This window comes from Microtus oregoni, unplaced genomic scaffold, assembly GCF_018167655.1.
Source record: "Microtus oregoni isolate MIOR12 unplaced genomic scaffold, Mior012 000014F_ref0000157, whole genome shotgun sequence".
NCBI lineage: Eukaryota > Metazoa > Chordata > Mammalia > Rodentia > Cricetidae > Microtus > Microtus oregoni.
Window position 1 is genome coordinate 45,585,095 of NW_024543073.1, and position 17,761 is coordinate 45,602,855.

A 17,761-nucleotide genomic window follows, 5' to 3' on the forward strand; every position below is an offset into this window, starting at 1 on the left:
GGTCACTCCCTGTTCCCAGAGGTTGCTTTGCAATCCCAGAGATTATTCAGGTCTGCCCTTAGGGAGGTCACTTTTTTGGGCCTGCTCTGGCAGAGGTTACTAGCTTGGTCCTGGTCCTACGGAGGTTGCTGCTCTGGTGGAGGTTGCAGACTCAGGCCTGGGCTCATAGAGGTGGATGGATGGTTCAGGCCCCATCTAACTGAGCTCACTGGTTTGGTCCTGCTCTGCTGGCGGTTGCTGGCTTGGACCTGGTTCCATGGAGGTTGCTCACTTGGACCTGCTCTGGAGGAGGTCGCTGGCTTGTGCCTGCTCCAGTGGATGTCCCTGTCTCAGGCCTGCTTCTACAGAAGTTGCTGGCCTGGGCTTGGTTCGGCAGAGGTCTCTGGCCTAGGCCTGCTTCTGTGGCGGTCACTCAAAAGCTGAAATTTTAGTGAAATCAATTCATCTTTCTTTTTTACTCTCACATATCATGATATAGACTGAGTCAAACACGTCTTTCCTGCGCTAAATTCTAACAATTTCTATCTTATGTGTATTTGTAAGTCTTAAGAGTTTTGCATTTTACATTTAAGTCTGTGGTCTCTGTTAAAGCAATTTGCATATAAGGTGTGGGGCTTCAGTTAGGGTTGTGCTTTGTCCGTGCACGTCTGATCGCTCTGGCACCATCTGCTGACATGGCGCTCCCTTCCACACCGAATTTCTTTTGCTTGCGGCTCATCCTCCATTTGCAGCTGTATTGGTACACACCTGTCATCTCAACACTGGGGAGACTGAGGTGGGAGAGTCAAGTTATCAAAGCCGCCCTGAGACACAGTGTGAGATCCTATCTTTAGAAAAAGCACAGGTCAGTTTTGCATATTTCTGTGGCTCTATTTCTGGATCTCCATTGTACCCCATCATTTGCACAGTGACCTCACCCCAGGGCTGCCGACGTCTTCGTCATAACTGTGTAGAATTTTGAGATTGAGAAGACTGATTTCTTGCCATTTTCTTCTTTAAAATAGTTCTAGAGGGGCTGGAGAGATGGCTCAGAGGTTAAGAGCATTGGTTGCTCTTCCAAAGGTCCTGAGTTCAATTCCCAGCAACCACATGGTGGCTCACAACCATCTTTAATGAGGTCTGGTGCCCTCTTCTGGCCTTCAGGCATACACACAGACAGAATATTGTATACATAATAAATAAATATTAAAATAGTTCTAGATACCCCAGTTTCTTGCCTTTCCAGGAAAAATCTTTTAATAGAGTCTATAAAAGAAGTCTGAGTTTGATGGAACTGAAGGCATGTGTCACCTGAGGCTCCATATTCATGACCGTGTAAGTTTCTCCACTCACTAAGGGTTTGTCAGAGTTTCATAGATGTCACCAATGTCTTATTTATCTTTGTTGGATCTATACTTAAGTAACCATTTTTCACTTTAAGAAATTATAAATGATATCACACCTTTAATTTTAGTGTTCATATGATAAGTCTATTGCCAATGGAGAATTACACTCTACTTTGCATGTTTATCTTATACCCTGCAGTCTTGGTAAACTTGTCTACTACTTCTATGAGGGTTTTTAAAAATTATTCTTGAAAGTTTTCTATCTATACAATCATTATTTCTGAAAATGGATATGGTTTTATTTCTTCCTTTTTAAACTTTATTTCCATTTCTTGATTTTTGCACTAGTTACAAATTCCGATATTGTGTTGATTGAGTGTGGTGAACAGAAACACTATTGATCTGTTTTATGGCTCAGGAGATGTCCAACTTTTCACTATTTTATGCGATGTTAGATTTGATTTGTTTGTTCTCATTCCAATTGTCTGTGTATGTGTGTGTGTGTGTGTGTGTGCGCACGCAAGCACACGCGCACACCACTTTTCTGTGATGTCTTCAAAGGCCAGAAGAGAATTCCCCAACAATGAAGTTACAGACAGTTGTGAGCCACCAAACCTGGGTGCTGGGAACCAAATTTCGGTCTTTCCCAAGAGCAGCCAAGTAATTTTAACTAAAACCATCTCTCCAGCCTCCAAAGCTTTTCTTGTAGATAATTTTCTGTAAGGTTGGGAAGGTTCCATTCTATTTTAGTTTAGTTCAGTCTAGTCTATACTTCTGTCTGTTGAGAGCTTTTACCATAAAGCAGTGTGGACTGTGTCCAATGCTCTTTCTACAATTGATATATTTATGTGAGTCTTCTCTTTAGACTGTATCATGGATTGCTCTGATAGTTTTTCAAATACTGAAACAGGCTCCAATTCATGAGATAAATTGTACTTGGCTACAGCATATGATTCTTATAAACTGCTAAATTCTACTTGCAACTGCTTTGTTAGGAATTTTACATCTATATTAGTAAAGAATATCTTTCTATAGTTTTTTTTTTCTTTCTTTCTTTGGTATGTTTCCTGTTTTGGTAGAAGGAAAGTTTAGCTTCAGAAAATGACTTAGTAGTAGCTCTTTTTTAAAATTTCATTTTTTGTAAAACATTTTGAGAGAGTGAGTAGACACTTTCAACATTATATATCTACATCATCACTTTCTGTTTGGAGTAATTTACTCTTGCTGAAGTTGACTCTGTCTGATTTTAATATTATTAAAAATAATCTTTTGCTGAAGTTGACTTTGTCTGGTTCTAATATAACTATTCTTTATTATTTGTGTACTATATATTTTATATCTTTTTATTTTCTACCCTGTTTCATATTTGAAGTACATTTCTTGTAGAAGACACATGGTCAAGTCATATTTTTTATTCCATTTTGCTGACATCCATCTTGTAATTGTTAAATTTAGATCATATGCATTTAATATAGCTATTTATGTGTTTAGTTGCCTTTAATTTTTTTAAAGATTTATTTTAATTTTACTGATAAGTCTGTGTGTGAGTTTGTGCTTGTTGAGTCCAGGTGTTTATGAGAGTCAGAAGAAGGAGTCGGATTCCCCGGAAATTGAGTTTCAGGAGGACGAGAGCCTCCTGACAAATGTGGTGCTGGGAACTGAACTTGGGTCCTCTCTCCGCGGTCCATGCTCTCACAGATGAGCCATCCCTCCGATCCTTCATTTTATTTTTGGCTATTGTTGTCCTCTGCTTGTTCTCTCTATTTTTTATTCCTTTTTTTTTTCTTATTGCCTTCCTCTGGGTTAATTGGACATGTCTTCACTTGTTAGAGTTTTAGAATTTGACTCTATGTAGATTTTTATTTTCTTATTGCCTTCCTCTTGTAGTAATAAGAGTGGCAGGGCTGCGTCCCCAGCACCCTGGCTGCCTGCTCGGCTAGCTTATGCCCCGAAATAATTACACGGACACTGTATTCTTTTAAACACTGCTTGGCCCTTTAGCTCTAGCACTTACAGGCTAATTCTCACATCCCGATCAACCCATCTCTAATAATCTGTGAGAACCGGTCTTACTGGGAAGATTCTAGCCTAGTCCATCCTGGGTTGGAGCTTCATGGCGTGTGTCTGCCCGGGAGCGGGGCATGGCGTCTCTCTGAGGCGTCTGCTCCCGAGAGGAGAGCTGTGGAGACTGAGCTCACTTCCTCTTCCTCCCAGCGTTCTGTTCCGTTTACTCCACCCACCTATGTTCTAACCTATGAAATGGGCCAAGGCAGTTTCTTTATTATAATTAACCAACGACCTTCCTCCATCATCCTCTGGGTTAATTGGACATGTCTTCACTTGTTAGAGTTTTAGAATTTGACTCTATGTAGATTTTTAGTGTTTATTTAGCCATCTGAAACATTAACTCCTCAATCTTCTGCTATACCATTTTGCCAAATTGGATGATTATAACAACCTTATCTCCATTTGGATTTCCTTACTGCCTCCGCTTAATATAATTGTCTTGGGTATTTCCTCTGCATATGTTTAGACACACCAGAAAATGCTACTATTTTTGCTTTAGCCAGGAAACATAATTTAGAAAGCTCGAGGAGAATATATATACACACTTGCTGACAATGATTGTCCTCACTTCTTGGTGGTCCAGTCTTCTTTCTGCTATCATTGCCTTTCTGTTAGGAGAAATGCTGGTTAGCCGTATTTCATATTGTCTAACTTTACTTAGCAGGAGAAATCAGGAAAAGTATGTTTGCTTCATGCTCACAAATATGGAAATTTGATCTTCTCTGACCTGTTTTCAACTGCTATTGGTCAAACTGCAGTCACCACATAGGTTCTTATATCTCCACAGTTGCCCATTTGATCATAGGGTTTTTATGGTTTTTTTTTTTGTGTGTGTGTTTTGAGACAGGGTCTCACCATGTTGCTCTGGCTGTCCTGAAACTCACTCTTTAGACCAGGCTGGACTCATATTTACAGAGATCCGTCTGCCTCTGCCTCTGGAGTGCTGGGATTAAAGGTGTGCACCACCACATCCAGCTGCTCACAGGTTTTTACGGAGGAGGACAGAATCTCACATAGCCCAGATTGGCTTCAAACCTGTTATATAGTAGAGGATGGACTTGAACTTCTCATCCTCCTGCCTCTGCATCCTGAGTGCTAGGGTTGCAGGTGCTTACTGCCACACCCAGTTTGCCTGATATTGGGAACTGAACCAGGGTTTTAGGAGGCTAGGCAAGCATTCTACCAACAGAGTTACAGCTCTAGCCTTTAGAATGTGACATTTTTATTGTCAGGTACATTGTATGATCAAAGGCATAATTTTTTTTGAGGAAAGAAATGACAGGAGCATGAGATTGTCTCGCAGAGCCTTGAAAGAAGGAGGGTTTCTCTTGGGTTCCAGGTGGATGCTCCTGGAGCTCAGAGAAGGAAACGGAAACGAGTAGATGCCGTTTGCATAGTCATCCATGAACTGCAAACAAACCACGCAGACGATTCAGTTTTTATGCATATGGGTTCATGGGTAAATCAATGCCCGGTTGTTTAATTGTCTTTATTTCCCCCCAGGAATACAGAAGATGATGTATATGTATTATTTTAAAGATCTATTTTATTTTTAATTAGATGCACACATGAATATCTGTATGTGGATATGTGCACACAAATGCAGTCACCTGAAGAGGTGAAGAAAAGTAGTCCCTGGAGCTTTCTAGCCACCAGACTTTGGTGACAGGAATCCAAACTGGATCCTCTGCAAGAGCAGTGCACAGTCTCTCCAGGGCCCAGTGATAACACATTTTATGATACACTTTTTGGTTGTTTTACTACTTTTTGTTTGCAGTTGATATTCTTGAAGTCTTTCCAATTTCATTTCTATTAAAGTATACTTTTCGCCAGGCAGTGGTGGCGCACGCCTTTAATCCCAGCACTCTGGAGGCAGAGGCAGGTGGATCTCTATGAGTTCGAGGCCAGCCTGGTCTAAAAGAGCTAGTTAGTTCCAGGACAGGCTCCAAGGCTATAGAGAAACCCTGCCTCGAAAATAAAATAAAATAAAATAAAATACACTTCTCATAACACTTTTGCCCCTTTAAAATGTTTATTTTATCTTATGTTTATATCTTCAAGGTTCTTTTGTGTTTTAGCATGTGTCTCTTTCAAGACTCAATAATGTTCCATTATATGTGCAGCCCACATAGCTACGATAGACATGGGGGGGGGGTCCTGCTTTCAGTTATTGTGCATTGTGCTGCTGTGAACATGTGTATGCAAATATCTATTTCAGTCCATACTTCTAAGTGGACTCTCATGTCAGCTGAGAGTGAGCAAAATCCAGTTCTTAAAAATCCACAGGGTTATAAATGAGTTCCCATGCATGGAGCATTTAAAACACTGCATGCCCCTTCAATAACTTTCCTGTAAATGTTGATTAATTTTATTATTATGTAATCAGACACATTTTTCTGGGCTTTGGCAGAGGATTAAGAGACACAGAAAACAAACTCATGAGTGACTTGAATGCATAAATGGCCACAGAAGCCCTTGGGACAGATAAGACTCTTCTGGAGAAAGAGAATGAGGGCCAGTGGGATGGGAGACTGAGTCCAGGCAGAGAACAGTAGCGTTTGGAGGTGATGTGTTGTCCAGATCATAGCAAAGTCCCAGAGAGTAGACCCCTGGGGAGACAGAGGCCTAGATTGGCAGCCTCTTAAAATTAAGGAAGCATGAGGCAGTGTGTTTACTGTGTTGTTACAGGGAAACGCCGTCAGCCCAGCTGATGGCATGAGGTGAGGGACAGGAAGGTAACAGACAAGAAGGCCTTCAAAATCAGGAGGGTTGCTTGGCGGCTAGAGGAATGTGGCAGGTAAAGATGAGAGGTAATGGCACAATGGCGTCATCAACCAGTGAACCCGCAGAGTCTTGGAAGAAAGATTTTGGGATATAGTGGATGAAACACATTGCAATGAGAAAGGAGCCTTGCTCAGAGTCCTTCATTCTGATGCTAGTTTCCTGTTCATACTATCTTGATGGAGAACCATGGATTAAACTGAATAAATACTTCCATATATCTGATTTGGACAGCTCTACAACCCATATCATTAATGTTTTGAATTATTCACTGTATCAATGTGGAATTCAACAAATATTCCAGCAGCTCAGTGAAATCAACTGCCACATTTGCCTGGATGGAAGAATATATTTACATGTTGAATGATAATCCCAGATAGTGGCTTGACTTTATGGCTAATATTTAAAATCACATGAAATAAAATAGAAAGAACTTTTGAAAGTCTAGGACCATTCTATACTTTTATAATATCCTCTTGCCTCTTTGCAAAACCAAACAATTCCCAGCCAGCAGAGACGTAATAAGTCAGTTAGACATGTCGTAAATTAACTCCAAACAGCAAAGCCAAATATTCAAACTCAACTTCAGAAATGATCTCTTGGCTCAGACATCAATAAACAGTGAAGTGGCAGTGGGTTAATCCTTCACTTGTTGTAGGCCAAGGATAGAGATGTGGTCCTGATTATTCCCGGAAGCATAGGACAAAAGATGCCTGAGTGGGGTATTCATAATAAATAAGTGCTGAGGGCATGATCACGAGAATGGGGACAAATTAAATTACAGCACGAGGACCAGAGCAATAATTTAAAGAAATCCATTATTGATGAGAATAATCAGAACTACTCAAAGCGAACCAGTCACTGCAGAAGGAGGAGGGCGAAGCCACTGTGGAACCCAGGCCCTCTTGGGGAGGCAGCAGTAGTTGTGGGAGAAGCAGGAGGCCCGAGACTCCTGGGCCTCCAGCTGTGAGATGCCTGTAGCATCAGGAGGAAGATAGTCAAAAGAGAGATTTTTGCCTCACCAAAAAGTGTCATGGGAAATAAAAATCGAATGTGACACTCGCTGTAATAAATGAGTATGGAAGGAGAGCCATTAAAGTCACATATTTTACACATTATAGGAGCAGTCTCGGAGTGGGGAGCTGTTCTGCTCCTACCAGAGCCATTGAGGAGCCACTAAAAAATAATTATCGGCTGTGCAGAAATGAAAACACTTTTACTAAGAATTTCGCTTTTGAAAGATGAAAAAGGCAAAGGAGTCAACGCTGGAGCTTTTAAAGCAATATTGAATCCAATAAATACAAGTAATAAGACTAATGTTTTAAACGGCTGTATTATGGTCAGTTTGGGGAAAGAAGGAAGGGAAGGGGAGAGAATGGGTTGCTCCTACCAGCTGTAAACCGGCCCTAAGAAACTTTGCTGTGGCCTTCTGAAAAGCCAAAAACACAACCAATAAAAGATCATTTACATTTTAAATAAATTTTTAAATGTTCTCACATAATTTCCTTCAAACCTCAAGATCCACCTATGAAACAGACATATTTCCCCCTTTGCCTTCCAGGGCTGAGGAGAGCCAACCGTGCTTGCACAGTAGAGACCTCACTAGAACTCTCCAGCTCCAAGCCCTGCATGCCAGGGGCTGAATCCTCCTGGTAATCAGAGTTCCCCACCAGCACTTCCATACTAAACCCCACGGTCTTCCCAAGGCTGAGATGTTGGATGACATCCTGCCAAGGGTGACAGTGTGCATGAACTTCCACAGGAGCAATGACTTGATCCGCTGAGCATTGCAGGGTGGCTGGTTTGCCCAGCCTTGTCCTGGTCTTTAGCATCCCCAGTCCTGAACAGCAGGCAGTGCCAGACACTTGAAGAAAGCACTGAGCCACAGTTCTGACTATGCCCCCTGAGGGTACTCTCCACCCTTCCTTTTGTTTTGTTTGTTTGTTTGTTTGCTTGCTTTGTTTTCAAGACAGGTTTCTCAGCAGCTAAGGAGCCAAACCTGGAACTTGCTCTGTAGACCAGGCTGGCCTTGAACTCACAGAGATCCGCCTGCCTCTGGCTCCCGAGTGCTGGGATTAAAGGTGCGCGCCACCACCGTCAGGTTCTACCTTGCCTTTTATCACCAAGTTACCAAGTCCTTCCAGACGTTTTTGTTGACTCTTTGCTAAAGTTATCAGTCACAAAGTCGGTGCTGTTAGGCAACGATGAGTGGTTGGTGTCAAATCATGTGTAGTCACATGGGGAAGATCGTATACATTCAAATGAGTGTGCACATGCGCGCGCACACACATACACACTTTGTTTCAAATAGCAATTTTTAAATTTCTTTTTGGGAGGTGTTGTGGGTGGAGTGGGGCCCAGCCTCCTGTCAGCCCTCTTTCCTCTTCCACATTTCCCAGGGGTTGAACTGAGGCTGTCAGTCAGGCTTGTGCGACAAGAGCCATTAATCATTGGCTATTCAACTGGTCCCTTCGTGTTATTCAATTTAAGCCAACACACACAACTTGAATCTTGTAAGGAAGAACTGAAGCCTCCTGAAGGAAAGGCAGCCCCCAGCATCGAGTGCAATGGCAATGGCTAGCGGGAAAGGAACGCCTAGACTCAAGGCCTGCCAACAGTGCAGCATGGGTGGAGACGGAGTGGGGGTGGGGTGTCAACCCTCCTTTGTTAGTGAAGCCAGAGGACTGTGCCCCATCGTGAACCGGCACCTGGCACCAGCTTTTTCTTTCCACCATAGCAGCTAGGACGAGTATAGTGCAAATTCTAATTGATCTTAATAACAAAAACCCAGAGATAAAGGGGTTAATGCTGAAAGATCAGAGAAACAGAGCAGCTGGCCACTAGAGATCTTACCTCTACTGAATCCTCCGACCAAAGGGGGCGATCCTGACTCGACTCTACAAATCCTCAGACTGAAGGCCTTGAGCTCCTCCCTCCTCCTGCCTTTTATTCCTTTCTCCACCTCCCTAGTGCTGGGATGAAAGGCGTGAGCCTTCATTGCCCAGCTCTGTTTCTCTTTTAGACTGGTTCCATCTCAAGCAGCCCAAGCTGGCCTTGAACTTCTGATCTTTCTGCTTTGTTCTCCCAAGTGCTGAGATTAAAGGTGTGTGTCACCACTGCCTGATCTCTATGGCTAGCTAGTGGCTAGCTCCACCCTCTGATATCCAGGCAAGGTTTATTTGTCAGAACAAATATCACCATAGACTAGAACAGTAGACAGAATAAGAGAATCAACATTACACACTGGACAAGTGGCAACTGTCACGGCCAACAGGAGACCCAGCACCCTGCCTGGTGATGTCTCTGGAACCTGGCTTTCAAAAGCTAGGCCCAGCTCAGCCAGCACTCACCCTACCTGTGGAAACAAAGCTCTCAGGGAGATGGCCTTCACACCTCAGAACTCTGCTCTCCTTCAAAGCACAAATCCCACTTGACATTATCAATTTGAATTTCGGTGGTTGTTAATAGCCATGCCCTTGGTATCTTCCTCAGAAGGAAGCCTTCATGAATTGACATAAAGACAGCCATTTCCTTCACTGCTGGAGCCCGAGAATATGTATGTACGGTCTGCCTCACATCCCTGACTGATTGGAAGGGAAAGTGAGCGGGTGCTGAGGCGAGAGCAGACACCGTGCTTGGGATCTGCAGAGGTGAGCAGAGGAATGAGAGGGCCTTCGGAACCGTAGTGTTAGCGTGCTTGAAGGCAAGGGGTGTGCGTGACATGTGAACGTGTTTGACGGTGAAGGAGGCTGGTACTGCCAATGACCACCGTCAAGACTGGAGGCTGGAATGTCAGAGGTGAGGAACTTGTAGAAGAACCAAGTTCCAACCTCAGGAAAGGAGAGTCCACACTGCATATCACTTGTTTATCTCTGCACAGCGCCTCAGCCCACACCCAGGGGCATCAAGTGACCAAGACACAACACAGTCTTCCTTTCACCCCGGCAGTTTTTTGGTTGAGGAGATGATTTCTTCAGTCTCACTACTGAAGGCTCTGCTGGAAGGGGCAGCCTGGAGCCAAGCCTTTCCCTCTCCACAGGTCTCCCTGGGAACCAGTGTGCACCTCCTCACATGGCTGATTCTCCAGAGAGAACTCGGGAGCTTCAGCCTGTCTCATTCCACTGCACTTGCCTTGAAGGCCAGTCCAGATGCCTACAGAAAAGAAATATTTTTGTTGTCTGTCTGTACCTCTCTCTCTCTCTCTCTCTCTCTAAGATTCTAATTGATCTAATTGTGTGTGTGTGTGTGTGTGTGTACGTGTGTGTGTAACTTTCAAAATATGTGTGCTCTTGTGTGGTCAGGTGGCAATGGCTCAACATGTGTGCACGTAAGTCAGCTGAATGTGTACACATGTGCATGCCAGTGAAACCAGAGGTTGATGTCTGGACTCATCCTCAGTCACTCTTCCTTCTTCCTCATTGAATCAGGGTCTCTCAATCAAGCCCAGAGCTCATTGATATGGCTAGTCTCTAACCACTGCTCTGGGGCATCCCCTCTTTCTATCTCTCAGAACTTAAGTATTACAGACAAGCAATCACACCTATCCAGTGTTTATGTGGGTTGTGGGGGTTCAAACCCCAGTCCTCAGATGGGTGCCAGTACACCCATTTGTCACCACCACCCCACATTCTTTATGTGTTAGGAAACATGGATGTTATTCTTTTAATGTTATTCTTTTGGTCCCTGGTCCCTTTAAGGGACAAGCCACGCCCACTCCCAGTGACCCCTGACCCTGGGGCCCTGCCATCTTGAATCTCTCTCTTAATGTCCCCTCTTGGCGTGTGCAAGTCTCTCTGTCTCTCTCTTTCTCCTTTAAGTAATAAATGTTCAGTTTTATGCCTATTTACTGTGTCTGTAAGCCTTTTACCTGCGGCCTGCTCACCCGCCAGCTTGGATGGCTCCCCCGGACCTGCCCGCTCGCTTGTAAACCGCCCGGGGATCTTGCAGCTCCCAGAGCCCGCTGCCTGCCTACTGCCGCCTGGGATTTGTAAGCATTTTTAAATCATAAAAATGTATATATTCCATACTTTCTTCATCCATTCTTCCGTTGAACAATTGCAGTGGGTTTTTGATCCTACTGCACGTACTGGCTTTGTGGGAGCCTAGGCAGTTTGGATGCTCACTCACCTTACGAGACCTGGATGGAGGTGGGCAGTCCTTGGGCTTCCCACAGGTCAGGGAACCCTGATTGCTGTTGTTCGAGCAGATGAGGGAGGGGGACTTGATCGGGGGAGGGGGAGGGAAATGGGAAGCGGTTGCGGGGACGAGGCAGAAATCCTTAATAAATAAATAAATTTAAAAAATAAAAAAAAATAAATCATAAAAATGGATGTGTGGAGAGAAGAAAGTTGTTGGGAGCCATTTCCACATAACTACCATGGAGACAGATGACAATACTATCTATGGTGACTACTGTCCCAAAGTCCAGAGGTGAAGAAGGGCAAAGACCATGGTATTGTTAATAGAATACTCGAACAAGAGATGGGGAAATGAAGTCAGTCACTGAAGGACGGACGTGCTCTGCTGAGTGACGATGGGAGGGAGGGAAGAGGTTGACGAGGTAGGTGGTGGGCATCGGAGAAGAAGACAGCAGACCTATCAGATACAGAGTCCAAGGAAGGGAACCCCTGCCTCAGAGCAGGCGCAGAGTGTGAGCTCTTGGAGAGGTTGGTGAGAAGACTACAGCACATGAGTCCAGGCCTCCTTCGGATTGAGGAAATAGATGAGGTTTTCAGTGGAAGGTGTGGGTTCCTCGTGGACATGAGCAAGTGACAAAAAGTGCAGCTGGCTGAAGGGGCTCTGAGGTCCTGCTAAAGGATTCGGAATGGAGAATTGTCAGGAAGCTGCTGTGTTCAGGGCAGTGTTAGAGAGTGATCAAGATGTAGAAGGTCAAATATTAACAAGTATGTATGAAGAAGGACACTTAAAAGAAATCCCACGCTAGCTCAGAATTGAGAATAATAGATGGTTATTAATTTAGGGGTAGATTCACAAATCAATATCCTCTGCTGGAAGGGAGAATAGCAACCGAATCCCACAGCCAAGAGGCCAAATGCAAGCTTTACACCAGCATAAGAGACCACGCCCCAGTGGGCGGGGAACTAAAGGGCTACTGTACTGGCTGTAGGATTTCCTACTGCACAAGTGGGATGCACTGCCGCTCAGCCTTGCATACACTCATTCATAAGGGAAAGGGAACGGGCTGAATTATTCAAGTTGGTGTTGGGATTTTGTGTCCCAAGGCTTCTGAGTTTGGAGTTATCCCTTTATTTTCTTATTGGTTTTTATGTTGGTATTAAGAGAGGAAATAAGGGGCCAGGCCTAGGGAGAACAGGGAGGTGGGAGTGGTAATCCTAGAGAAGACCCGGGAACTTGGTAGCACCAGCCTCGTCAGGGCATCAGGGTAGAACTCTGAGTCTCAAGTTCTAAGCCCCATTCCCCGCTCTGTGGAAAAGGAAATGGATGTTGGTTGTATAAATCCAGTCGGTGAGTTCAAGGTGCAGGCTCTGTCTGCCTTTTAGTGAAGGAAGAGAGGGCTCAGCAGTTAAGAGCATGGGCTTCTCTTTCAAAGGATCTAGGTTCAATATCTAGCACCAGAGATAACTCATATCCATGTCTAGTTCCAGTTCCAGGTCTTTGACACCCTTTTCTGCCCTCTGTGGGCACTGGACACATGTATGGTGCACGTGTATGTGTGCAAATGAGTAATCATGTACATGAAGAAAAAAAAATGATAAATCTCCTTAAGTAAGCAAAGCTCTCTGACATTTACTCATTACCTGACCAACCGGTAGTGATGTCATGTCACATTGTGTTGTTAAATCCCTTGAATTGTGTTGGAGATTTCCTCATTTATTCTGTTTTGTATTTTGCGTTTCTCCTGAAAGAGGCAAATACTCCAACGGGTCCTGGTACTGACTGAGAAGAAACCATTACAGCGGTGCGGGAAAGAGCATCATAATGTTGTGTCCTCTGGTGTGGGTTGTGTTCTGTCTGGGCCCAGGCAGAGAGGTTAGCAGGACATGTGGGTTTTAAAGGGTTAACCTCTCCCTCTGGCTCCAGCATAGGCTGGAGGAGAACAGTTCAGGTGCCTGGGGCAGGAGAGCTGTAGCTACCAGCCAGGAGCCCTCTCTCTACTCTGTCCTAAGACTAAAGCATAAGGACCTGACCTTGCACCTCTAACACTCACAGAAAAGCCCCAAACACTGACACAACCATAGCATCTGCCTGAGGGAGCAGAGACTTGTGGGTCCCGGAGGGAGCAGAGACTTGTGGGTCCCCGAAGCTCACAGGCCAGATGGTTTAACTGAATCTGTGAACTCCAGGTTCAGTGAGAAGACTTGTCTCAAAATATAAGGTGAAGAACAACCAAGGAAGCTATCTGATGTCACCCTCTGGACTCCATGTGAATATGTACACACATGTGCACATGTATATGCCCAGATAAACACATGAAAATGGAGAGAAGAGACGGAACTCGGCCAAACTCTCTTGCCCATTACTTGAACCTGGTGAAAAGATGTCCAGCCTATTCACAGGCTATTGTCCAGCCTGTTCACAGAAATGGCTTGCTTAAGGTAACCCAGCAGAAACGGCAGTAGGGAAACCATCCATTCCTAGCAATGGCTTCCTCTGGGAACACACACCTTCCTTTCATGAACAAAAGGACACCCACACCCAGTGCTCTGGCTCAAGAACGGATCTTTTTGAGTTTTCCCTAGGGCATCCAATATTTATCACATTTCCCTGCAACCTCTTAGTTCAAGTCCAGGTCTTTAATGCCAAACTAATCCATTACGTTCTTCCTGGAGCCAAGTGTTATGGGCATTTGGTTTGGGGCCAGTCAGCGTCCACACTGTACTTCCTGGAACTGCCGTTGGGGAGCCTGGTCCACTCATCCTTGGTGCTAACAACTCAGGGGCATCTCTCGGCCGAGGCCTGTGATGATCCATGCATTGCCACACTTTCTAGGGCACTATGACTGGTCCAAGATGAAGCTCCTGGCTGACTCAGAGCTGAGACACCAGAAGACCCAGCAGAAACTTCTGGAAGCAAGCTTCTCTCTCTCTTTCCATGCCATTCGGAGGGGACAATAGGCTCAAGCTGTGGTCTCTGCTGCAGTGGAGAGTTTGTGATGAAACCGTCCTCGGGGGAAGTGGTGCCTGAGAGGAAGATGGAGGTAAGCAAGCTCTGATGCCACCTCTGAGGCCCTGAATTTGGGAAGGAAGGCCTGGGCTTTCAAAAGAGCCCTTAAGCTGTTTTCCTCAAGAGAGAACTTTGTAACATGCTATAGTTTGGATCTGTAACATTCCCAAAGGTTCATGCAAACACTTAGTCCCCAGGTGAACACTATTGTAAGGTGATAGAGGAACCTAGGGAGGTAAGAACATTGAGTCAGCTCCTGAAGGAGACTGTGACCTTGCTTCTGTCCGCTGCCTTCTCTCCCTATAGTGATGGCAGGAGTATGCTTCCATCTGTGCCACGACCATGGTGCACACCACAGGCCTAGAAAACAATGCCTAGGATACCATTCATCACAGTAACAGAGAATCAACTAGCCTGCAACCAAAGCATCATAAGGACCTGTATCTCCATCCCAGAAACCTGTTGTAGGATGCCTGTTCCATGTATAAACTCTCTCCTTGATAGGGAAACGTGATTTTCATCTTGTACTGACAAACGAATATTCCCTAGCAAGGACTCTCCATGCTCTTAAGAGCATCCTTGTTAATCTCAGGTGATCCTGTGTCCAAACAAAAGCCTTTCTCGTTTTTAAAAGATGCTTCTCCATTTCCCTCTTTATCTTATTCACTAACAGACCAGCAGTGGTTTCCTGGGTGCTCGGTCTGTGCCTTGAGAAGACACAAGGACTATAAAGTCAGCCTCCACAAAGATGGGTGATAGCAAGGAAAGGTGGTATGCCCCAGGAGAAGAGAAAGCGATCCCATACAAGGCAGCGGCTTCATGGGAAGGACCGGGAGCTCCCAAGCTACATCAAGTCCTTCAAAGACCTTCCATGAGGTTTGATGCTGGAGTCAGGAAGTATTGTGTAGATGGAAGTTTCTGTCCCGCCTGATCCCGCAACCGTTCAGTCCTAAAGAAACACACAGAGGCTTATATTAATTAAAAACTGCTTGACCTCTTAGCTCAGGCTTATTATTAACTGTAACGGGCATTTCAGTTGTATTTTAATAAATAAAGCTTGCCTGAAGATCTGAGAGTAAAACTGCCCCACTGGTCAGTCTTACACACCAGGCAGTGGTAACACACACCTTTAATCCCAGTAGCCACACTAGTTGACATAGAAACCAGGTGGTGCTTGGCTTTAATCCCAAACCTGGAGAGGAATATAAAATGGGAGGAGACAGCTCTCAGACACAGTCCCATTCTTAGATTCCTGGAGGCAGGATCGCCATTTCAGACTGAGGTCAAGGTAAGATCCAGTGGCTGGCTGTTTTGCTTTTCAGATCTTCAGGTTGAATCCCAAGTTCTCTCTCTAAATTTTTATTAATCGTGCTTCATTTGGTGCCCAACATTTTGGGGCACTAATTTACAAAAATGCCATTTGTCTGAGACTTTTAGCCCCAGATCTTGTCTGAGCCAGACCCAAACTTAACCACCTGGGTTCAGGAGAAAAACTAGTGCTACGAGCTCCCATCTGCCCCGGCTTAGCTTCTATGTAAAAATGGAAAATGCATAGAGAATCTGGATACTGTGTGTTATTGTGTTGTTTTTGAATTGTTTGACTGCTGAGGAAGGAGCAGCAGCTGCTTAAAAAACATTCTATTATAAAAGCTGCTGGATTAATTCAACCTATATATTTTGAAAATTCCTTGCCTTCAAAATTTAAGTCAAAAGATGTGCTACTTTGGAGAAGAGGTTTTGCTTTTGTTTCCACAGTAAGTAAGAATCTGTGAATTCATTCTTGCTTAAGAAAAAATAGGGTTTGATTAAGGAAGGCCCTCTCAAAAAACCAAAGTGGGGGGGGGAATAAAAAAGAAAGTAAAAGAAAAAAAGGGGATAAAGATATAAGATAAAAGGTAGATTATTGAATCTACCTTTAAAAAGCAACTACTAGATTTAAATGTTTTAAATTGGATTGACTTTTATATATTGTATACAAATTTTGTATATTGATACAAATTTGAGATTAATTTTGTTAAAACATACTGCACATACATTTCTAACCTTGTTCAAGGTATTGTATCTATACAATTCATTTAACAATGTAATGCAAATTTTTTGAAAATTATTGTTATCAACTGTTTAGAATAATGAGTAAATGCAGGTTAGTAGTTAGTATTATAACTAGTATTATAACTAGTATTATAACTATTATAATTAAAGTTGTAGTCACATTAGATATGTTTTCAAGGTCGAGCAAAGACATATTTTTGATAGACAGGTCATCTTCAAGCACTTCAGAGATCTACAGAATATGTCATTTAAGATATTTTAATAACATAGGTTCTTTTTTATGACAATGAGACTTGTCTGCTCCTGGCAACACCAATCTACTTTGGAGAGGATAATGGGAATCAAAGAAACTCCACATGGAGTTTACTTTCTTTATGGCAAAAGTAAATCACTGGGCAAAAACATGCCCCTGCCTCTACTGCTGATAATATGCTGACCTAATTAGACAAGCAGGACACAAAATATCCTGCTTCACAAAGAAGTCTGTCAGGTATGCTAGGCCTTTGGGCTGAAGATGGATGCCCCAACATTGCTGCAGAACTATGGGTGACTGTCCAGGCAGCCAGCTGTTACTGTCATTTCTCACATTTTTTGGAAGTTGCATGCCCTTCCTGTTTACTCAGTTAATATTATCTCCTTCTTAGGTCTCTGAGGGAGTTGAAGACTAGACAGCTATAATTATAGTTTACCAGACACAGAAAGCAAGTTATGATAGATATAAATTAAGCATAAGGCTTTGGACTCACCCAGATAGGAGAGATAGGAAATATTTTCCCTGAATTTGTCAAATGCAAATGGACTAGGCATTATTGATGTATTGCCTGTAAATATTATATATACTCATTGTATTTATTGTATATAGTTTCAGATATTAGTTACAGCCTTCTTTTTTATTTTAGACAAAAATGGAAAATGTAGTGGCATTACAATTGTATTTTAATAAATAAAGCTTGCCTGAAGATCTGAGAGTAAAACAGCCCCACTGGTCAGTCTTACACACCAGGCAGTGGTAACACACACCTTTAATCCCAGTAGCCACACTAGTTGACATAGAAACCGGGTGGTGCTTGTCTTTAATCCCAGTGGTGTGCACCTTTAATCCCATTCCTGGAGTGGATTATAAGACAGAAGGAGACAGCTCTCAGACACAGTCTCATTCTGAGATTCCTGGAGGCAGGATCGCCATTTTGGACTGAGATCAAGGTAAGATCCAGTGGCTGGCTGCTTTGCTTTTCAGATCTTCAGGTTGAACCCCAATTTCTCTCTCTGAGTTTTTGTTAACCGTGTTTCAATTAATTAGCTCTTACAACTTAAACTAATCCATAATTCTTGTCTTGTTTAGCCACATGGCTTGGTACCTTTTTTCAGTAAGGCATTCTCATCTTCTTCCT